The following is a 23,968-nucleotide window of genomic DNA, read 5'->3' on the forward strand; positions in this document are numbered from 1 at the left end:
GTCAATGCAACCTGCCAGGGACCCTCTAAATCTATATGCTGGGCTAAATCCACCTGAAATCTAGAGGCTGTGTTATTTTTAAACACATTGAGGCTAGCGTTAGAGGGTAGGGTAATGTAAAAACCCTCCTTGAGCCGTTGATCCATGATGGAGTACTTGTAGTGACAGAGTGAAGGTTGTGGGGTGGTAGAGAAGCGGTTTTATGCATCTTTCAGATCGACCTTGACCCAGCTGTTGAACTTTTCGGGCCAATTTTTCCACCGTACCAAAGCCTGTTTTTCACCTCGTACTACTCTCCTGTCTAAAATTTTGTCCACTCGGTAGAGTTTGTCGGGAGCCACCTGTACTTTTTGCAACTCGGCTTCATAAAAGGTCCCCTTTATTGGTTCCCCATCAAAATCTTTGAGTTTGTAAACAGGGGTAGACGAGGAGTGCATTCAGATGCAGTAAACAGCTCGTCGGAAAAGCTCTACTTTTTATCAAACACACCTCTCAGTTTAGATATTCTCACCAGATCCCCCTGCTTAAAATTAAGCTTAGGTTTTGAAAAACTTGAGGAGTATTTTCAACCGTGACCTGCACAGGCGTCATTTTTATACTCTTGTGGTAGCTGTTGTTGTAACTTTTGAGCAAATCCTGCAACACGTCCAAGTACCTGCGTGTATTTTTGGCTGTGAAATACCTCCACATTCTCGTTTTCAACGTGCGGTTAAATCTCTCCACCACCGAGGCTTTGAGATCGCTCCCTGTGGTAAAGTGAGTAATGCCGTGTTTCTTCATCAGGCTCTTGAAATTTCTGTTGAAAAACTCTTTACCGGCGTCTGTCTGTAACTTTTCAGGGCTCTGGCTCTCTATCAAAACAGACTCAAAGGCCCTGACAACCTCGGGGGCTGATTTTCTCTTTAGTGTCCTTACGTAGGCCTTTTTTGAAAATACATCTATAACGGTCAAGAGATAATTGTAACCGTCGTTGTGTTTCACCAAAGCCTGCATATCATATTTACTTTTTCGCCGATTTCATCCTGCACAGCTCTGTGTAGTCTATCTAACCCTCCAAAACTCCCCGGGTGAGAGGGGTTATAATACACTTTTTTCATGACACGTTTCTCAGACATGTTTACCCCACGTCTCTCCAAAGTTTATGAAAAAACGACAAACATGATTAGCATTTTATGTTTTTATTCACACCACATTATTTTCATTTTGAGCTACAATAAAAGTAAGAGCAAAAACACAATCTGTGAATAACCTCATCGTCTCTAAACAGATAGCAATTTGTCTTGTTTTTAATAACTTGATTCAAAACAGATACTAAACGATCGTGTGTTCTTCTACACAGGCCCACATTCTTTGAGGAAGATTCCCCATGTTTTATTTTTTTTTTTTTTTTACTTGTTTTCAGGAGAATATGAAGAAATCTTTAATCACGACAACACAACTTGCGGGATTTAGAATTCCACACGCACAATTTTACCCTCCTCTGGTTGTTTGTCTTCCCATATCTCAAACGCATCCTTCAACATGCACTGCTTAGCTCTGTTGTCGCTAACCAACGTGTCAAGTACCGTTTGTATTTTCCTGCTAATGCGAGTGGCGTATTTCAGATCATACAGAAAGGCCTCCACGAGCCCGAGGATCCTGCCGGATGAGATACGAATGAACCGTCTCTCAAGAGCGCTTGAGACGGCTGAAATAAGCGTCTCCTTCAACAGTCTTTTGTTCACAGGTTCAAAATGTGACATGTAGAAGAAGTCGGGTTCGTCGTCCAAGCACGGGTGCTGATGCTGGCTAGGATGACTCACCACACAGCCGTTGCAAATCTCCTGTCGATACAACTTCAGTACGTGGTCCAACACGTACACCACCACAGCTTTCACCGTGTTCATGAGAACGGCGGACAGATAACCGTCGGTCTCATTCTCTTTGTTGGCCTCCGAGCCGTCCTCTGACTCGTCCTCTGATTCGTCCTCTCGCTGCTCAGGAGATGGCGGGGTTGATGGTGATGCCGGTGAATATGCAGGAGGTGGCTCCGGTATTAGCGGTTGAGGTTCCGCCGGTGGTGATGGTTGAGAGTCGAGCAGAGACCCTGGCTCGATCTCTTCCTGCATGGTTGATGGTAGAGAAGAACAAGAATGGTACGGAAGCTCAGGCTCCGAAAAAAATTTCAACAAGTTCTTGCGACACTCTGGAAAAGGACTACTACTAACCCTTCTCCGTGGTGAAGCTGTACGCTTAGGTTTAAGCGCCAGGATGGTTGGTCTTGGCTGTCTACGCGTCGGCGACGGCGTTGACTCAGGGTCGGAAGGAGGTGGTGAAGGAGGTGGCGAAGGAGGAGGAGAGGGCTGCAGATTTTCCTGAGTGAGCTCCATTGTCGCGAGGCGGGCAAAAAAAAAGTACTTGTAGATACAAATTCTCGTGTCTTTTAAACACTTTAGATGGTGAGGAGGAGGAGGGCGAAGCTCCTGATTGGCTGTTGTAGAGAAGATGGGAGTGTCTACGGTTTACAAAACCGTCTTCACCCTCATTATATCGCTGAAGGTTCGGCTGATGACATATAGCTGTTTAACATTGCGGTCTTCTACCTCCATCACTTTCAACCATTCCTCGAGAGGAATGCGCAATGCTGGCTGAAATATCCTGCATTCGCTACTAAAGTACTCCAGGACAAAATACTCTGCGGTCTTCTCTGCTTCTGTACACATCTGATGGCTAGCTCTAAAGTACCATTTGCCGGAGACTGAAGTTTTGGACTCCCACACCATGCTGGATACAATTCTTTCTCCATTTTCACTATTTTGAGGGGCTTCTGGCTTCGACGTTGTTGATCCAAACACGCACAAGATAAACCAATCTGTGGAGGTAAGGTTGGCCTTAAACTCTGTCGAAGGGGTATAGCGCTCCCCTTCTCGAAGCTGATAAAAACAGGCTTCGTTAGAACTGTAGTTGAACGAGTAACCCCAGCAACCACCATATAACAACGGCCAATTTTTATGGAGAAGCATCGGCGGGGGTGCCTGAAGGCGGCATAGATGTGCTATACGTTTCTTTGGACTTTCCCATTTTTCCTGAAACCATGTCACGGGAGTTTCAGAAAGCACCCTGTTATATCGTTTTGTAGAATCTAGTTTCCAACGCCTCGCTAAAGAATCTGATACTAAAGAATCCTTGGGTGTTTCTGTGTGTCTTTTTAACGGTTTCTGTTTACAACGCATCGTTGCAGTTTATTTTTCGATCCGTTGTAAACATATTTTTTAATTCGGTTGTAAAAAAGATTTAAAAAAGTATAGATTAAAAAAAAACCTGGACAATGTCGCGTCTCGTCGACCCCCCTGGTCAGAAGAATGATGAGGTAACCTCGCCTCTCATTGGATGGACAGGAGGCGGGCTTAATCCTGATGCTGCATTCTCATTGGATGGACAGGAGGCGGGACTAATCCTAATGCTGCATTCTCATTGGGAATGAGAATGAGAACAATAGACCTGTCACTTTTGACAAGAAGTGCATTATATACTCTCTATTGATTGATTGATTGATTGATTGATTGATTGATTGATTAGGCTAAATGTACATGTTTCCTTCGTGCCTCCATTACTGTGTGCCTGCAGGGAAACTAACCCTACCTTAAGTCAACCTTTTGTCCTCAAGTGACGTCAGTACATTTCATAAGACCATGTAACCTTGGCACACCTGATTGTGAGAATTTGACCATCAGTATGAACATTGTAATTATGTTCCTGTCAACCCTCAAGCACCAAAAACTTGTTTTGTTGTAAACTCCCTGTTTGGTAACAGATAATTATCACATTCTCGATTGACTAGATTAGTTTGATGTTGGTAGTGAGACATGATGACACTATAAATATTCAGAGGTTTTTATGACTGAGTTAAGTGTCTTCAAGAAGAATTCATATGATAAACTTAACACAGAGTCTGTTTCCCCTTTTGGTTGTTTTAATCCAGTACCAGAGGAGGACTCACCATGTGGCTAAAAGGTTTTATAAGTAACCATGTCAACATGAAACTTCTGAAGACCTGTGTCATCCTTCTCCTTCTGACTGTGTTGTTCTTTGTACTAAGAAACATGGACCTGCTGCAGGTGAGAACTGGGATTATTGGTAACACTTTAAAGGTGGTCATTGAGTGTCTTTCAATGTACTAAAGTGGGGATTGGGCCCCCCTGGGGGCTCCTGAGACACTGAAAGGGGGGTCGCGAGATGCTTTCCATAAACAAATAAAAGTTTTAGGATTTGCAAAATGCATATTTTACCCATTATTGTGAAAATACATACAAAAAGTAGTTGAATTTAAAAAACAACGATAGTTGTTAAGTAAGATTTATGCTGAAATGAAAGTGATATGTGAAAAAATCCATTAAATGTAAGTTTGCACAGAAGTGCAACAATGAAGCTGAAATGTTTGGGAACCCCTGCTCTACGCTATGAATGCTAAAGTCCCGATTGAAAGAGTTTGTGTTGAGGAGACAGGCTGGCTATTCATCAACAAGTGACATCAGGAGGGTAATAATGTCATAACTGTGAGGACCGGAGGGGTATTCCATGAAGCAGGATAAATTAAATTCTATTAATTTCAAGAAACTTTATTTTTCCCCTGGGGGCAATTCAAAGGCACCCAGAGCAGGAGCATAACAAAGAAGGCCAAAACTTTGAACTAAAAATATAAAACACCAAATTAAATACTAAAGTTAAAATACAGAATAGATGCAGTAGAATAGAGATATAAGTGGACAGTGATCTTTTTTAATTAAACTGAATTATTGACAAATGTAAACAGAGCTATATGCAGTAGATTAATACTGAGTGAGGGGAGCAGCCGGCCGGCCGTCCCGTCCATGTTAACACGCTGTAGATACGGCTCAGAAAACATCACAGCGGGACTTGGGTGTCACACTCCCTGTAGACAGTCATGACTCAGAGTTATTTTCAGATGATATACTTGATTTCTGCTGTATTTATGTGTAAAATGTCGCACAGTCAGCCTTTAAAATATGCACAGACTCTTTATAAATTTGCACTAGCTCCATTCAGACAGCTGCTGTACCTTGCCATATAAATTATGCTGTGCAGCTGTATAACAGAGTTCAATTAAATCTGATATAAATTGTATATCATTGTTTTATCTTATTCCTGCATTGGTTAATTTACATTTAATGGTAGGCCTACGGCTTTAATTTGACATTTCTGTAGGTTTTTAAAAAATATTTTCATGGGGGGGGGAGGTAGGGGGCAGTGGGTGTTGTTAGATTGTAGATTGTTAGATTGTTGTTAGATGTGACAAATATATAACATAGGCTTAGTCCATAACTGTAGAAATAAAGTTATTACAACACAAGCTTAGTCAATTTTTAATTCATTTAGATATTTTATTGTAAAGAACGTAATAAAATGTGACATATTGTACATTTCCTGTACACTCCTGGTTTGATAGAAAGATGTGCAGAATCACATAATTCACAGAGTGACATCTTGGTGGCACTCTGTTGTCTCAAGTGACTCACACATCTTCCTAGTTGTTGTCTCACTTAGAATGACAGTTACGTAGCAGTGCAATTGCTCATACAATGGAAAATGGAGTTGATGAAGGGGCAGAAGAAAGGATCCTTTGTTTTCTTGTCCCCTGACATCATCATATTAGATCCCGAGCAATTCTGTCGCGAAACACTTTTTTTCCCATGTTGAGATCATTGCAGTGGATATTACTTCAGTATTTTATAGAGTGGCCCTCAGTGTATCGGCCTGGTCTTCTAAAATGTCTATAATCAGCCATTAAATTAATAATGCGCCAGATACAGAAACACCTAACTTTGAGAGGGAAAAGTAGACAATATATAATTGGAAAAAATTAAAACACAACTTTGATCATTGAAAAGAGTAAATAAGAGAACATTTGTAAATGAAATGTTCATAAGGGGAGAGCATGCTGTAAGATCAAGAAATGTAAACGACTATTGTCCTTAGGTCAAGTTAAGAATAATTCCAAAGTGACTTCCGGCAGATTAAAGTTTTAAAAATAAACAGTTATTAATAATACAAATGTATTTGGACAAATATTCCATCTTTTTTTTGTTTATTTTATTTTAGTAAATTTGTTCGATGCATCTTTGTCACCATCCTTCTTTTTCAACTACTTGCCAGCTAAATTATGAAGAAAACTCTGCCATCATCAACAAGAAAGTGACCTCTACTCAGCCCACTGCTCCCCACACTGCTCCTCCCACTGCTCCCCACACTGCTCCTCCCACTGCTCCCCACACTGCTCCTCCCACTGCTCCTCCAGTGCCTGACAACTTCTGCACCTTCAAGCCACTGTCTTCTGCAGAAGCTGAGGAGGAACGTCTCATATTGGACTCCATTGCTTGGCCTGAAACTCCTCCTCTGCCAGTTCCTTTTTCATTGAGTCAGACAAGTAATGCTGCCCACAGCACCTTCATCATTCTCCCAGGGGGGGTTGGAGACGAGCGGCATGTAGGAGACCAGCTGGAAGTTATGATAAAAATGTACGACTTCCAAGGTAACCCCAAGAAGTCTGGAGGAGATGCAATTGTTGCCCGGTTGCACAACAGGGCACTTGAAGCAGGTGTGGCTGGACGAGTGGTGGATCTCCTTAATGGCTCCTACTCTGCTGTATTCTCTTTACTCTGGGAAGGAAGCGCACATGTTGAGGTAAAGTTCAATATGTAAAACGTACAATAAGTGATGCCAAAATAATTACCTAATGCAATGTCCTATAGGTCATTTAATTCATGAAATCTAAACCATTCCCCCTGACTTACTTTTGCAAACAAACAACAACATAAAAAGTAAGAAAAAAGAAAAGACATTGTGGAAGTTTTAAAAACTACTGTTCCTCCAATTGCCTCTTCTGGTGGTCTCTAATGAGTCATTCACCTTTGATCCCGTTGTTAAAATGCACAACTTTACAACACAAATGAACATGTTTTTTTATTTTTTTTATTGAACCTTTATTTATAACCAGATAAATAACTCATTGAGATCAGGATCAGGAAGGGTGACCTGGCCAAAAGGGCAGCAGCACACGTCATAAAAAGCATTACATGATAAAGAGACAGTTTACAAACAATAAGTTAGGAGAGAACAACAATTTACAATGTGAAAATTGATTTACAGATAAAGTGCAGAATCTTGATCACAGAGTACAATTCAGAAACACAGGCACTGTCCAATTGTCTCACGTTTTTAATCTTTTAAGATCGAGCCAAAGGCTTCAAGAGCTCCGCCATTTTCAAGTCATTTTGGAGAAAGTTCCATGCGGTGGGAGCAGCAAAACTAAACACTCTTTTCCCGAGCTCAGTGCAGACACGAGGCACAGACAGTTTAAAGACATCACAGGAACACAAGGCATAGTGGCTTCTGGTTCTTTGAAGGTATGAATATAAATAAGAAGGCACCAAACCAAGAAGAGCTTTATAAATAAGCTTCAGCCAGTGTATATGCCTGCGCACCTTCAAAGATGGCCAATGTGAGTTAGTGTACAGGTCACAGTGATGAGTGAAGCGTCTACAACCAGTCTTACAAAATGTTATTTTCTTCTGCTATTCTGGAAAACTTAACATTGAGGAAATGTATTTACCACAACGGTTAAACGTTATCAAGCCAGTAGCTTTTACCTGAAAAATAAAATATAGACTTTAGACAAAAGTAATGCTCAATCATGACTTGAGTGGGCCTCCATACATCTGTAGTGGTGACTGTGTCTCCTCCAGACACCCTGTCCTTTACCTGCATTTTAATGTTTTGGTTTTCTGGGTGGGGAGTGGATGTGCTTCCCCCTGCCAATGTCAGTGTGAAGGTGTGTTTAGGAGTGGATACAATTCAGTTATTGGTTGTGATTCAACCCCCGGCTAATAAGATTGATGTGGAAGTAACGGCAATAACTTAAAATATAATCATAGTGAGGTGAGACGAAACGCTACACGGATAAACCTTGTTCTTGGAGGATTGGGTATAAAACTCCAGGCTAATGAGGCGAACCTTTTCAAAAGGTGAGGGAGCACAGCAATAGAAACGATGCATCTAGTTTTACATGTAATGACTATAAACAAAGTGTAAAGTATGTATCTCCTGGGGGAAATGTCGTGTTTGTAACTACAGGAGGCAAAGATAAAATCTTAAGATGTTTATAGTGTAAGATGATACCTATCAAAACACTTAGTCTGAACAATTAAAGTCTCTCTCATCAACAAAACTATAAAGTGTATCTTTGGAGTCCAAATATGGAGGCAAAGTAATTTATGGTGACTAAATCACATTTGACATTTACATATTGTAGTGTGTTTAAGAGATTCTTAATCATGGGAGTTTTTTCCCCCCAGCAATGTCAACATGCAAGTCTTCATTCAGGCTTCAGGACCGGCCAATGTTACTGTGCTGCCTCAAAGGAAAGGTAAAGCACAACTTTTCTATTTTCAACTTTAAAAAAAATCTCCATGTGACCTTGAAAATAAAAATGGTTTGGTAAAAATGCATACAACCTAACTCTCTGTATTCAAGAAGATATACGTACATATAAGTAAAAAAATATAAAAATAAACCAGCTTCTATCTACAAAACTGAGGAAGAGCTGCAAGTGCTTATCTCATTAACTCAGTACCAGTGTACTAATAAAAAACTCAAACCACTTAACATCTGTAAATATTTTACTTTAAATAATTAACATTGTCAAATAAAAAGCATTTGGTAACATTTTCCTTAACCACAATAAACATGTGCATTCAAGACATACACTCACTATATTGTAGTAAAGCATAAACTTAATCTTGTGAAAAACATCAAAGAACTCTGTAGAAGCCATTTTAATCATGATCCATTTAATTTAAGAATTTTGATTTCAGTTCATGTTAGTAAAACACAACATTTAGATCATAAGAAATAAGAATATCATTTACAGTAAATATTTCAGATTTAAGAAACAGATTAGCTCCTACTAAGTGATAAAAACTGTTTATGAAAGTTGCCACTACAAATGCTTTTGTGACATGTGTATAATGTCCTCATCAGTGTAAAGTAAAATGAGCAAGGTAAAGCAGAGACCTTGTTTTGGCCTTTTAAGGGGATCGGTGGACAAATGATACAACAAGCGTTTAATAACCAAATGCTTATTTTGATCAACAATTCTCAGAGCAACACATGGATAGTCAAGGCAGTGGGAAGTCTGGACTCTCTGGGTATTACTACCAGGGTGTGTGGCGACCACTAGGTGGCACCAAAGTCCACCAATTCAACAACTCCTCTGCCATCGAGCTTTGCTGGAGAGAGTGCAGGAAGATAGGAGACCATACTAATCTGGGATTGTCCCAAATTGAATAAATACTGGAGAGATATTCAGGCAGAGATCAAGAAAATTCTGGGGCTTGACTTGTCATTAGAACCAGCATTTTTTTACACTGGGGAACACTCAAGAAATAAACACAAAAAAACAGACATATTTACTCTGAGTGTTGCTGTTGATCGCAAAAAAAATATTACGATGTTGTGGAGAAATGTAAAGCCACCTACTGTACAACAATGGAGGGAAAGGTTAAAAAGTGTTTATGAGATGGAGAGCATAACAGCCTGACTTCAACTAAAGACAGATGTTTTCAAAAATAAATGGAAACCAGTACTACTTCATTTTCCAAGAGAGATTAAGATCACAAATGCTTAATGTACTTTCTACATGCAATAGGTGTTGGACGGAGGAAGTCAAGAATATGAGGATACATATGCTTAAACATATTGGGTATTAAGTATTGGCTGAATTGAAGTTTTGAGAGATACCTGTGCATGTGGTACATTTATGGACTGACCAGATAAAAGATTATCAGTGTCTTATGTTTTTTTTTCCACCTGCTGTATGACCCATATTTTGTTTGTTTTTGTACATATATGTATTTTGATATGATTGAAATGAACAAAGCAACTTTGAAATAAAGCTCAAGTTAAAAAAAAAAAAAAAAAAAAAAAAAAAAACTACCATTGTGTCCAGGTGGGCAGTAGATCATTAGACAGAGGACGGGTGAAGTGTAGCAGTTTTTAAACATTGAGGCCTCAAAGCTAGAGAATGTATCTGTTGAAATAGGGCAACAATTAAAACAATTTTAAAAGACAACAGCTAGACCACCACCTCGACCACTTGCTCTGGGTGAGCTGAAGTAGTTGTAATTAGTAGGACATAGCTCAAGCATCTAGCTGGAAATGTACTAGACTGTTAGTGATGCACACAAAGATTATAATTACAGATCCTCCCTGGATCCACACCGAGAACTGTCCTTATCAGGTGTTTCTTTTTTATCTTAGCATTGCCACAGTGGGTGCGTCATAACTTTGTTACTGAATGTCTATATAGTGTGGAGTTGGACTGCCCTTCTCTGGGCTTTGCTGCAGACTTATATTTCAATCTGTACATTTGCTCCTCCTATTTGCAAAAGGAATAATAAAATGCCAACAAATACAACTGAATGACTCAAAGATCTTTTATTAAACAATCTCTCATTACAGAAATTTCCAGCACACATATCAATTCATAATCTCCAGTTCAGGGGACACTTAAGGGCCCAAAAAATAAATGATGATCCAAACGCAAAATCAGAAACATTCCAGTAGATGTAAAGTCATTTAACTGAGATAAAAGGAAGGCTAGATATAAGTCTATAGTTAGCTAATGTTATTGAATCAAGAGTAGGCTTTTTAAGAAGAGGTTTAATTACAGCTGTTTCAAATGACCGTGGTACAGTCATCTGTATAACTTTAACCACTCATACATGAAAACAGGGGAGAGAGAGCGCAAAAGACAGTGCATCTGTGCAACATAACAAAACTCCTGTTTGAAAAAGAAATCCCTCTCAACTCCTGAGGAGAGACAAGACACAGGAATATCAAGAGAGCAGTATCACATCAACTTCAGAGAAAGAGAGCGAGAGAGAGAGAGAAAGAGAGAGAGAGATGAGTATGGAGTTAGATCAGTCTCAATATTCATGATTGCACACATAAGGATTCACAAATGTATTTCAATGCACACACAAAATATTTATAGTTCTATATGAATGTAAAAAAAATCCACAAATACAAAAAATAAGATTCACAAATATATTTCACACACAAATATTTATTGTTCTATATATATGTAATAGAAATCCACAATTATATGATATATATATATATATATATATATATATATATTTATAATTAAAAGTATTTGCAATTTTCATCAAAAACACATTTGTATCTTGTTGTCAGAGCATCTAGGAGGGATGTTACAGCAACTACAACAACTACCAATCTAGTTGAAGGCTCTTTCCTCTTAACTGTGGATGGAGTTTGTTCTTCTTTCACATTCAGTGAGTCCAGTTTGGAAAATTCAGTTGAAACTCAACGTAGCAACCTGGGCGAGAACAACTTTAACCTTTTAGAGAACAAAAAATCCTGTAAAACTGTTTTGATTCAGGCTACCGCCTGCAGGGTTTGAGAATATATAGCTGGTGTATGTTCCTATCAGTAACTGTATCTTCCTGTTTTCTCTTTAAAAAAAAGGCAGTCACAATCATATAGAGGGTAGAATAAAAGGAGGCAATATTTTTGGCAGTGAAACCCTCCCTCTGAAAACCCAATGACTTTTTGTGTTGTCTTGATGCTTCTTGTTAGGACATATTGTCTGTTATATGTTATATATGTCTATCATTGTACTAAAACTCAGAGAAATGAACTTCTTTTTATTATTTGATCACCATCACATTGAGAAGATTTCACCACTGTGTTCTCTCCATCTCCATATTTTACATTTCACTGCACATCTCTATGAGCATGTGACAAATAAAAGTCTTGAATCTATTAATCTCTACTGAGGTAAGACATAATGTTCTTTATTTTGTTTAAGGGTATCATTTAACCTTTTTTTATTTTATTTATGTTGTGTATACAACATGTTTCTATTTGTGTATTTTGTAGGTAGTTTTTCTAAACCACTTTTATGCTGCTGAATAATTCTTTGCTTAAACCTTTTGGAGGATGTACTCCTGTGTCACATTTACTCTGTTACAGCATCAATCTATTAAATGATTACATCAGTTTTAAAAAAAATCACGTGACAAATAGTCCTCCATTTACAGTTTTTTATATGAAAGAAGTTCAAAGGTAAGAATGAGCTATTTGACCAGTTTAAATTAAAGTACTGTAGACATGGTATCACATGTGAGTCACAGAGTTGATCAGGTTGATTAAATGTATAATATAAAAAATTACACATCATGATTTTTAGAATAATTGATTTTTTTAATCAACAAAGTAACAAGTGAAACTGAAGAAAAAACATTGAGGAATAAATGGAACAGAATTAGAATGTGAAATGTTCTGAAATCTTATTGTGAACTAGGGCTGTCAGCAGAAGTGAATTTTTTTCGATTAATTGATGTCCCAAATTAATGCAATCTTTTCATTTGAATCACCATTAATCTCATGATATTTTGTCCCTTTGGTCACACTGTGGATAAGCCTCCGTAGTGTCTCTCTGTAGGCACAGTGATGGAAAGAACAACACAGCTGCATCTTTGAATGTCTCATTTCAGTTGTAGACAGCTCAGTTTAAAAGTCAAATGTAATATCCACCGTTTGACATCAACATTTCACTATTCTTACTGTTCATTTTAGCTGTTATATTTGGTTTTTGACCTGTAACGAGTTGGCTTTTTCTGATCCACAAGGTGATCCTCACTTTATACCAAAATAAAAGCAGGGTCGAATTCAAACAGCAAGTACTCTCAACTTAAGACAGTACACACATTTAAAATAAAGAAAACTTTCTGTTAATAATCTGTGACTAATTTAAGTGTCTTCAAGAAGGATTCATGATAAACTTAACAGAGTCTGCTTCCCCTTTTTGTTGTTTTAATCCAGTACCAGAGGAGGACTCACCATGTGGCTAAAAGGATTTATGAGTAACCATGTCAACATGAAACTTCTGAAGACCTGTGTCATCCTTCTCCTTCTGACTGTGTTGTTCTTTGTACTAAGAAACATGGACCTGCTGCAGGTGAGAACTGGGATTAGTGGCAACACTTTAAAGGTGGACTGATGATTTTTGTTTTGAGTCAGATTACAGGGGACTATTTTCAACAGTGTCTTTCAATGTACTCTTGACAACATTCATGGTTTTTATTTGCAAATAAACACAATTTCACTTGAAGGTTATGTTGCTTAAAACATTTTGCTCAGTGATTTTCTGAATCACTGGGGGATAGGGGAATGGGGTGGGGGTAGTAGTAATGAAAAAAGAAAAGCTGTGAATGCATTAATGACATACACACATACTTGATGCCATGCCTGCACAATTTGCACCTTGGGCCACCTGTCACAAAAAGTCTGAACACGACCTTGCTTACAAAAGACATCAACTTCAAGAAACAGAAAAAGAATCACAGATTTTTACTTTATTGAGCAGTTAAAAGGTCAAAAGTAAGGTCAGTTATAAAAGGTCTATAATGCTCTGTAGAACAAAAAAAAGCAACGTTAGTGACCCCTGTCCACTTTTTGGACCCATTTAAACCCACTATAATAATTATTTTTGAACCTATGGCCATAGTAGCATAGAAATGTAAGTTTTGTTGTTATAGGCAATCAATCTGTAGACCATACTTGTAGATTTTACCATTTTTTTTAAATCATATTTTTCAATTTTAGCCCACCAGCACAAATACATGCATTTGTGTGTGTGTGTGTGTGTGTGTGTGTGTGTGTGTGTGTGTGTGTGTGTGTGTGTGTGTGTGTGTGTGTGTGCATATGGAGGAAAATAATCGATATTGCCAATTCTTTGAAGTAGTGTGTGTGTGTGTTTGTGTGTCTGTGGTGTGTGTGTGTGTGTGTGCGTGTATGTTTGTGTGTGTATTGTGTGCCTGTGTGTGGGAGGGGTCATGTTTCTCAGGTTGTTTTTTCACTTTCAATCAAAATTATGTTTCTTATAGTGCTTTCACACTTGTGCAAAACTCCTGAAAAACTCCGGAGTTTTCAGGGTGAGCTGCATGTGTGAACACAATGCACAATTTTCACTCATACTTCACCCGGAGTTCCTCCTCCAGCCTCCTAGTATTTATTCTGCAGAAAGTCAGAGTGAGCTGATGTGAGAACGCAGCAGGATATGATCAGGAGAATTCAACTTGAGGGAGTGGGTGGTGACGTTTATTTTGGTTTAGAGAGGCAACCTTGACTTTGATCTCAACTCTAAAACAATCAACAAATATTTTTGATGTAATATACAGTCAAGGACTCTGTGAATGGGGAACTAAACACAGATTTTTAGATGTACAATGCATCAAAGATGCACCTGCAGAGCAAACCGTGAAAAGGCTAAATTTGTTTTGAAAACAACCTCTACACGTTTATGCAGATTCAGTTGCAGCCACATCTATAAATACATGCACCTTGTGGTACTGGTCATTTCACCCCTGAAACCATGAAAACATATACAACACAGGAAGCTTTGGAGCGAATGATGCTGGTTGTTGGCCTTTGCCAGGGTTGCCCTTGTCACTGCTTCTGTTTGCAGTTTTCATGGACAGGATCTCAAGGTGCAGCCAAGGGGAAGAGGGTTTCCAAATGTGACCGTCAGAATAAGATCGCAGATTTATTTCTTGTTCAAAGTAATCCTATATTATTTGTTTGGGAATTAGATGGGGAAAAAAAACTTTATAGGATCATAATAATGACTAACATATTAGTGATCATATCGAAACAACAATGGTCTTTTTACATTGCCTTCTGATAAGCAAGTGAGATTCTCTACTCTTTGCTACACAAACAGAATAATGCATGAAGATAAATGTTGTTGGTAATCTGTAACATGTCCCAGACTGTTAGTAGAAAAAACACTCCTTCTAGTCTAGTATATTGTGTGTGTGTTATAAATATATGTATGTGTATTTTTGTTTTGAAAAATAGTGCTATTATTGCAATAAATGGCATTTGACAGGGTTAAAAGTGTGAAAATTAATACATATTATATAGTTATGAGCAGGGCTGTGGTATCCAGAAAATAATTTCCCATCTGGCACTTATTGTACAGGAAATAATTTTTTTTTTCCATTTAAAAAATCGGTGACGGAGTGTATACAAAGTGGTAGTGAAAGGGTTATAAGTGTGAAAATGAATGAAAATTAGATAGTTAGGGCAGAAGCTAGTTAATAGATTGAAGTCACTTTGATTAGACATTGATAAAAGCATGTAATCATTTTTAGTTGTTTAATTTCTGTGTCCAATTTTTGGACATTGGGTGCTATGTGTTGCATTTATTTTAGGGGCACCTGAGTTAAAGAATTATCTGAGTACAGTTGTTCTTTTTGTTGTTTTTTTAAACAACAACAAAATATGATCATATCAATAGCTTTAATCCTGTTGGATTACTTTACTACCGGGATCTGATAACTAATCATGCAAATAACTTTTCAAGTCGAGTTTTCATATTGTTAATTATTACAACCCTGATTCCTAAAAGTTGGGACACTGTGTAATTATGTGATTATAGAGGTCATATTTAAAAGGTGCTTCTCCTTCACTCACCTGTGGTAAGTGTAGCCTTGGTCAGGAAGGGTTGATGTCAACAGACTGTGGCTAACTTTCATCAGGTGTTTCTACCCTGTTGGGCCACGCAGGCTTAGGACAGTCAAACAATGGACTTGGGCCTGCACCTCTGTGAGAAGCCTCATTTGAGTTATTCACTGAGATCACAAAGAGGCCTAAAAGGACTCTTTATCCCAGAATCCCCTGCGGTACTTCACACCTACGTGTGACGTAAAGGGGGGACCGGAACCTGAGGGAGACCCCACAGGAAGGCGGCCAGGTGACAAAACTCTGAGACTTCCATTGCTCTCTCTCTTTCCACGCGCTGACTTCAAGTGTTCGGAGACACAAGCTCACCTCCTGTTTCCTGCAGGAACAGCAAGTTTTGGCGCGCAGGTAATCCGCGACCGGCAGTGTTCTGAATTCCGAGCTCGGATTGTCCAGTGAACGCATCTCAGTTTCTCGGAGAGCGTCAGACTACCAACGAAGCCGCTCTTGCCGTAAGGGACCCTCGCCGCCATAAAACTCCTCTGCACCTGGACGGACAGAAGATCTGTTCACAAGTGAGGCTTAATTAGGTCTGGGCAGAATTAGAGAGTGTTTTTAACAATTGTTTGATTGATGCAGAAACTGTAATTTTTCTCTTTGTTGGACCGCTGCGTCCTGAGTTTTACCTGTTTAAAACTCTTGTTGTTCCCGTTTCGGACTGCTGCGTCCTATATGTGTTTAGCGTAACAGCGTTATAACCGGGTATTACTCTTCTGTTCAGAAAGGCCAGTGTAAACCGTATTAACTTGAATTCAGCCATTGGTTTGTTTCTGTGAATGAAGGGAATTACTCCGAGTTGTGGTGCGGGATTCGGACTGTGATCCGGCCTCTTCAGGCACGCATTTCTACTCTCCTCTACGCTCCTCTTTTATCCTCTTTTCTTCCCCTTTGACTAACAGACACATACACATATTCCCGTGTAGACGTACATCTGGAGACTAACTCCACAACCGTGCCATTATGCACATAGGCTACACACACACACACACACACACAGAGATCTATACACTGTTAGGAATCAGTAAGGTTCTTCTTCTTCATCCTCATCTGTCTGTTTTGTTAATTACTTTAGACTGGTTTTCATGGGGAGAATAGAGAATGGGTTTAAGCTGTGTTTCCTGGTTTGTCCGATAGTCTTGAACGCACCATTCCTGAGGTGCGCTCAGAGCGGTGCTCTGTTGCTTTAAATGACGTAATACGACAGGTGAAGTTGTTTTGCCAACAAACAACAACATAAAAAGTTTTTAAAAAAAAAGACATTGTGGTAGTTTTAAAAACTGCAGTTCCTCCAGTTACCTCTTGAGGCAGTCAATTCAATTCAAATAGCTTTATTGGCATTACTGTGCCAATAAAGCTATCAGGGCTCCTGATAGCCTAGCAGTTATACACATGCCCCCTTTACAGAGGAGATGGTCCTCTTTGTAGCAACCTGGGGGGGAATCTGACCTTGGCTCATTGCCGAATGTCATCCCCCTCTCCATCCTCCCAACATTTCCTGTCTGTTGTCAGCTGTTCTATCTACTAAAGGCGAGACAGGTGAAAAAATATGACTTTAAGTTCAACTTAACAGCTAGTAGACAGTTTACCATTTCCATCAATCTCTCTTATGTTAACATTAAATAAATTATTAACTTTAGTCAGCTGACACCAAGAATTGAAATTAATTATCTTGAAAACATTGTTTTAACAATCAAATTATACACATAAAAAATAGCAGGCAAAGGGTGTATGCTATACCTTTAAAGCTCTTGTGGTTTGTTTTATCAGGTGACGCTTGTCCACTCAAGCGAGGCTGTCACAGTTCTGCACAGGCTGAATAGAGAACATCCTGAAAGGGTTCTCTTTAAAAGCCTCTTCCACTCAGGTTCAATCTCTGAAACTACCTCCTGTAATGTTTGCCTACGTCAAACCAACCAGCCACAGTGCAACTACACTGACCTCCGTACAGGCGACCCTTGGTTCTGCTACAAGCCAAAGAAGCTGAGCTGTGATGACAGGATTAACCACATGAGAGACGGATTCAATGTAAGACTCAAGGACAAAGAGGAGAAGCTTTTCCAAAGGTGAGGGAGCACAGCAGTAGAAAAGTTGCATCTAGTTTTACATTTAATGACTATAAGTATATAGTAGGTGTCACCTGGTGGAAAATTTTGTGTTTGTAACTACAGGTGGCAAAGATTAAATCTTAAGATGTTTATAGTGTAATAAGATAATACCTATCAAAATACTTATTCTGAACAATTAAAGTTGACACTCATCAACAAAACTATGAAGTGTATATTTTCCGTCCAAATATGGAGGCAGAGTAATTTAATAAAACTAACGTGTTACCATTTGTCAAATCACGTTTGACAAATGTGTGTTTAAGAGATTCTTAATAATGGGAGTTTTTTCCCCCAGCAAAGTCAACCTGAAAGTCTTCATTCACTCTTCAGGACCGGCCAATGTCATGGTGCTGCCACCAATGAAAGGTAAAGCACAACTTTTCTACTTCCACCTTTTAAAGATATCCATGTGACCTGGTGGTCAAAATGGTTTGGTAAAAATAAATAAAACCTTCCTCTTCCTCTTTGTATTCCAGCCAGAGCATTGGCGGAATGAAGTACTACACAATAAAAAAATAAAAAGTGACAATAGCTGTGTATCTCTTTGCCTTGTAGAAAAGATATCCCATATAAGGAATAATTAAATAAACTAACCAGATTCTATCTACAAAACTGAGATAGAGCTGCAAGCATTTATTTAATTTACGCTCAAAACAAGATTTATTTTAAGTACTATTGTACTATTAAAGAGGACATATTATAGCCCTTTTCCACATCTTCAAACAGTTCCCTGTGGTCTAAATGAAACATCTGTGCTGTGCTTTGGTCAAAATATAATATTAATTAAGCACCTGAGGAGGTTTGTGATCCTGTATAAACCAGCTCTCTCAGAACACTCCGTTTTGGTGTGTGTGTCTCTTTAAATGCAATGAGCCCACCTGAGTTTTCCTGGTAGACATCAATCCTCTGTAGCAAGACTTAAAATGGCAGACCTGCGAAGAAGTTTTGTTCTAGGCTGGGGATGGAGTCCATGGGTGGAGATATCAGGGGTAGGGAGGATATTCTTTTTTTACCAGAAAATTTGAAACGGAGCATTTTTCTCTGTGTTGTAAGACTTGTGCAGACTACAAACAAAGGACGGGATGGATTTATTTCATATTTTGTGGGTCAGTAGACACTCAGGTTACCCAAATATATGTTCAAAAACACTGTACCCCTTTAAAAATACTAAACTAATTAACATCTGTAAATATTTAGCTTTCAATAATCAACATTTTCTTATAAAAGGAATTTGGTAACATTTACCTTAACCACAATAAACATGTGCATTCGAGACATACACTGTCCTGCTGAGCACTTTAATGCATATTTTTCTGCTGCTCAGACAAGTCCAATAAATACACTTATCTGCACTGGAGAAAAGCTAAAACTGAGTCTTTTGTAAAATTTGAATGAATGTTTTTTGTGTTAATATGTGATGTTGTCTTAAGTCTCAAGTGAAATAAGCAAGGTAAAGGAGAGACGATGTTTTGGTCTCTTTATGGGATCTGTTGACAATACACGATAAAACAATGACTTTAATAACCTAAAGCTTATTTTGATCCATATTTATCAGAGCCATCCGTGGACAGTCAAGGCAGTAGGAAGTCTGGACTCTCTGGGTATTACTACCAAGGTGTGTGGCGATCACTTGGTGGCACCAAAGTCCACCAATTCAACAACTCCTCTGCCATCAGTCAGTGTCTGAAAGGAAAGGTGGTCCACCTGTATGGAGACTCCACCCTTAGGCAGTGGTTTGAGTACTTTGATGCTTTACTTCCAGGTAGTTGATACACAGTGATTTCAGGCAACAGTTTAATTGTATTTATATCACAGCTTAACTTGTTCCTTCTGTCATACTTTCAGATGCTAAGGAGATTAACCGGAATAGTCCGAAGCAAACTGGACCTTACATGATATGGGACAATGCAAAAAACATCTTGGTAACATACCGTGTCCATGGTCCTCCTCTTAGTTTTATCTACATCCCAACCAGTGAGCTGCATTACATTGCAAATGAAATTGACGGGTTGGTAGGTGGCACCAACACAGTTGTAGTTTTTAGCATCTGGGCCCACTTCAGACCTTTCCCAATTGAGCTCTACATCAGACGACTTCAGAGCATCCGCAGGGCGGTGATTCGTCTGTTGAACAGGGCTCCAGACACGTTGGTGGTCATCAGGACTGCAAACCTCAGAGTATACATAGAGTATATAGTTTGTATAGAGCCAATTCATACTAAATGTTATCTCAAGACAATTTACCAAATAGCAGGTTAAAGGCCTTGCTCTTTGTTATCCCAAAAGACCCAGTATTAATCCATCACGAGAAGACACAAAGAAATCGCCTCCATCACGAGAAGACACAAAGAAATCGCCTCTTGAAACCAGAAATACAATTTTGCATTGACTCCTGCAGCCATTTCCCTCTTCATCTGCCACGGAAAAGCTGCCCAAATCTGTTGAACAGATTGAAGATCAACCTAACCTTGCAACAATCACCGGGAAAGTAAGAGGCTTTTGTCGGGGCAGAAATAGTTTTAGGAAGTGTTTGTTACGGTAACAACTGATAATTGTCCTCTTATCTGTTGTTAGCTGCTGCATTTCTTTTATTGTTGCTGAACTGCTGTGTTCGCCTAGTTGTGTGTTTTATTCACCGCTGTGCTAGCTTACCTTCAGTTAACTGCTTTCACCATCAGAACGACCAGTGTACCCGCCGCTGAATCAAAGTCCGGCCACTGGCTTTCTGGTGTGTAAGTTATAGTTACTGAACTTATCTCAGAGAGTTCAAGAAGGCCGAGTCACATGGCTCCCTTTGTTCTTTGTCCACCATTTTATCCCCATGTGACGTCACCACATGGCTTTTTCTCATTCTCTCACTCTAACGCTCTCTCTCTCTCTCTCTCTCTCTCTCTCTCTCACACACACACACACACACACACACACACACACACACGTGTCACTCTGTTTGTTTGTAGATATTTTGTTTGCTGTAGTCTAGGTTTTTAGTAGTTATTCGTTTGATTGATTGCAAGTGATTTTGCTTTGTTAAATACATTCTGTTATAATTTAAAGAGCGGTTGTCAGTGATTACTGGTGCATGTGCATTGTGATATAAGCTGGGTGTGAGGGCTAGTGTACGGATTCACGCCTTCCATTAATTTAAATACAGATATTTCTTAAATAGTAATAATATTGGTATTTAACTTATTACATTTGACAATGGTTTTGTATGATTTCAATATTATTCCCTGATTCCAGAATGTTGCCCCGATGTTATTAATTCCGATTAATTATTTTATTTATAATGATCATTAATAATTCATCATAATTATTAATACTATTTAAAAAGCTAAATGTATTACATCAAATCCCAACAGTACATTCATTACTCATAATTTGAGACTGTTTTTGTGTTATTTGGTTATTTTTCCTTGAGTTCAGGGTGGTCCCCCGTTGTTGGTCCTAACCGTAACCCTTAATTTATATTGATAATTAATTAATCATAATTAGGAATATTAATTCTTCAATAATCTTCAAAACAGAAGAGCTCTAACCAGCATCAAAACCATCCTAAATTTTGTCATTATCATTAACAAACAAAACCATCATCATCGTCAAAGAGGTGCAAAGGGACTCTTCAGATCGAATGCAGTTTGGAAGTTTGTTCCACCACCGGGGGGCGACAGAGGAGAACAGTCTAGTTAGCGTCTAAGACCCTGCTGTGAAGGTTGGATCAGGCGCCTTCCATTGGCAGAACGTATAGTTTATATTGCATGGTAAAATGCAAACATGATTCAATTGAGACCTGAATATTTGATTTAAACCTAAAGCAATGTGCTCATAGACTGTTAATAATAGTGGAGGAAGCCTGAGTGAAGTCACCAATTGGTTACAAGGGGCACTTGAAAGCCCACAATCTACCTAACAACAGGCCAAGACCTGGAGCTGGGGCGGGGTTTGGGCCCTTCTGACAAAGCGTTACAACCACCCTTCAATCAGGTCAGCATCGTGCCTGATTATGCATAATTCTTAGCCAACTGTAAACATGTTTACTTGTGTTAAAATAGGCATTATTGAATGGGGTATTTAATAGGACTTTCACAATTGCAGAAATCTCCTGAAAAACTCAGGATATTTTTCCGGAGGAGCTGTATATGTGAACGCAAACAGCCAAATTTTTCGCTCTGACTTCACCCGGAGTTTATCCTGCCAGACCTTTTTTTCCATAGCAAGTCCGAATGCCGCAGGATACTCTCCGGAGGATTCACCTGGAGCCAATAGGAGGGGAATTGAAGTTTCTATACTGATACTTCTGTACAGTGCATAGACTGTATGCATGCGACCACTTCGATCTCCGTGCATGTCATTAAACGGCTGCATTATGTTTTCCGTTTGCCAGTATGTTGTTCTCCGCTCTTTAGTGGATGTTGTCATTCCGTTGGTAGCATTGATATAAAGGCAAATGTTGTTATAGCTTCGTGCAGCAGACTCTGTTGCTTCGTCCGCTACTTCTGCGTTTTTTTTTTACGTCACATCTTACCTCAGGAGACCCCCGCTCTCCTTCCCATCTGACGGGGAGAGTCTCCAGCTGTGAGGAGTGTGACGGTCACTGCCTTAGTTCACAAGTTGGCTAATTGATTCTGTGTCTGAATCCTAGTGTACTAGGACTGGAACAATCTGGAGCACCTGGGCTGCTAGCTCTCAGGGCATAAAAGCCCGACCCCAGGGTGGAGCTCTCTCTCTCATGCCACATGGACTCACATCCTAGACAATTGTACATTTTGGACGCTGTTCCACTGCTTTTCAACACCCCACAGTTCATTTATACCACCCATCCACATTCACACTTCTGACTTTACCGACGGAAACACTCAATGTTTGCTGTTCTAGGGGCAGTTGTAAAATAAATCATTGCTATTTGCCAGTTAACTGGTGTCCTTCCTCATATTTGTCATGGCCCTTGAGCCAGGTTATGACAAATTGGGGGCTCGTCTGCCTTTTTATCTTTTGTGCCGTGTCTTGGACAGTTTGATTCAGATTTGTTTGGTAATTGGTGCCTAGTTGAGCGCTTTAGTTGGTGGTTCATTTAGAGCATTTTTTGATTCAGTTAAATGTTGCAACGTTAACCTTTATTGTAGTCTACTTTTAAGCAAGTTTTGCATGAATTTGAGGAGTCCCTACCTGCCTCATATGTGAACAGCCAGGTAGGGAGAATCTCTGGAGCAGTCCTCCCGAAATGATCTAGATATTTTCTGAAGTGTATATGTGAAAACGCCTTACCTGAATTCTGAGTCTTTTGGAGAGCCTCAAAAAAGCATTTGATACAATCAATCATGGTATTTTAATATGTAAATGGTATGGTATCAGGGGGGTTGTTTTGAACTGGGTAAAAAGTTAATTAAGAAACTGGCAAAAATTTGTGAAGATGGGAGATTGTTGCTCTTCATGTTTGGAAAGTGCTTGAGGTGTCCCCATGGGGGCAGTGTTGGGTCCTCTCTGTTCAAATGAAGATAAAGGCAGCATTTCAAATTCAATTCAATTTTATTCAATTTTATTTGTATAGCACATTCCATACAACGTAAACTCAATGTGCTGTACAGAAGGCAAAGATAAACAAACACAATACAAACTCATTTAAAATAATAAACAAAACAAAACAAAAAAACATGAAAAAACTAAATCAAATTATAAATGAACAACTGAATTCAAGAGCTCACTTTAAACCTAAACATATTAGTAAAAGGAGCATCCACCATCCCATACAACACACATCTACATACACCTGTTTCTATAGAGTGCTCACAGGGACCATGCACCAACCATATGTAGACACACACACAAAGATAAATTAGCAACCAAAGGCACGAGAAAAAAGCAATGTTTTAAGACCACTCTTAAAAGATCTTAAAGTTTTTACAGACCTCAGGTCAGCGGGTAGTTTATTCCATAAAACTGCATCATGGTGACTCAATGCACCTTCACCAGATTTAGTCTTGACTTTTGGTAAATTCAGCAGACCCATATCTGATTGGGCGAAAGTAATGAAGTTGGTGTTGTTTGCTGACGATACAAATGTTTGCTGAAAACGTACAAGAATTATGGGAGGAGATACCTTCTGAAATGACTTTAAAATATGGTTTGATAAAAACAAATGATAGTTAAACTTGAATATATGTATATATATATATATATTTAGAAAAAGTACAAATAGAGATGATATGGTATTCAGTACATGTAAATACATTTCTTGTGATTATTTTAGATGACAACATA

General features: G+C 38.9%; 2 protein-coding genes and 2 long non-coding RNA genes across 4 annotated transcripts in view; 3 read left to right on the forward strand and 1 right to left on the reverse strand.

Moving 5' to 3' along the window:
* The window catches only part of LOC132956309 (cytidine monophosphate-N-acetylneuraminic acid hydroxylase-like), a 503,487-nt gene that overhangs the window by 379,577 nt on the left and 99,942 nt on the right, over positions 1 to 23,968 (reverse strand). The window lies entirely within an intron of this gene.
* Positions 1 to 23,968, forward strand: part of LOC132956302 (cytidine monophosphate-N-acetylneuraminic acid hydroxylase-like) — an 88,458-nt gene that overhangs the window by 9,453 nt on the left and 55,037 nt on the right. The window lies entirely within an intron of this gene.
* LOC132956310 (uncharacterized) overlaps positions 3,996 to 23,968 on the forward strand; it is a 53,192-nt gene continuing 33,219 nt past the window's right edge. Inside the window, exons 1-2 of the long non-coding RNA XR_009666000.1 lie at positions 3,996 to 4,097; positions 12,907 to 13,058. This is a non-coding gene — a long non-coding RNA (uncharacterized LOC132956310). The remainder of the gene's footprint in view (positions 4,098 to 12,906; positions 13,059 to 23,968) is intronic.
* Positions 7,968 to 9,276, forward strand: LOC132956314 (uncharacterized). The gene is made up of 3 exons (XR_009666004.1): positions 7,968 to 8,021; positions 8,352 to 8,422; positions 9,158 to 9,276. It is a non-coding gene; the product is annotated as an uncharacterized LOC132956314 (long non-coding RNA).

This window comes from Labrus mixtus, chromosome 22, assembly GCF_963584025.1.
Source record: "Labrus mixtus chromosome 22, fLabMix1.1, whole genome shotgun sequence".
Classification (NCBI taxonomy): domain Eukaryota; kingdom Metazoa; phylum Chordata; class Actinopteri; order Labriformes; family Labridae; genus Labrus; species Labrus mixtus.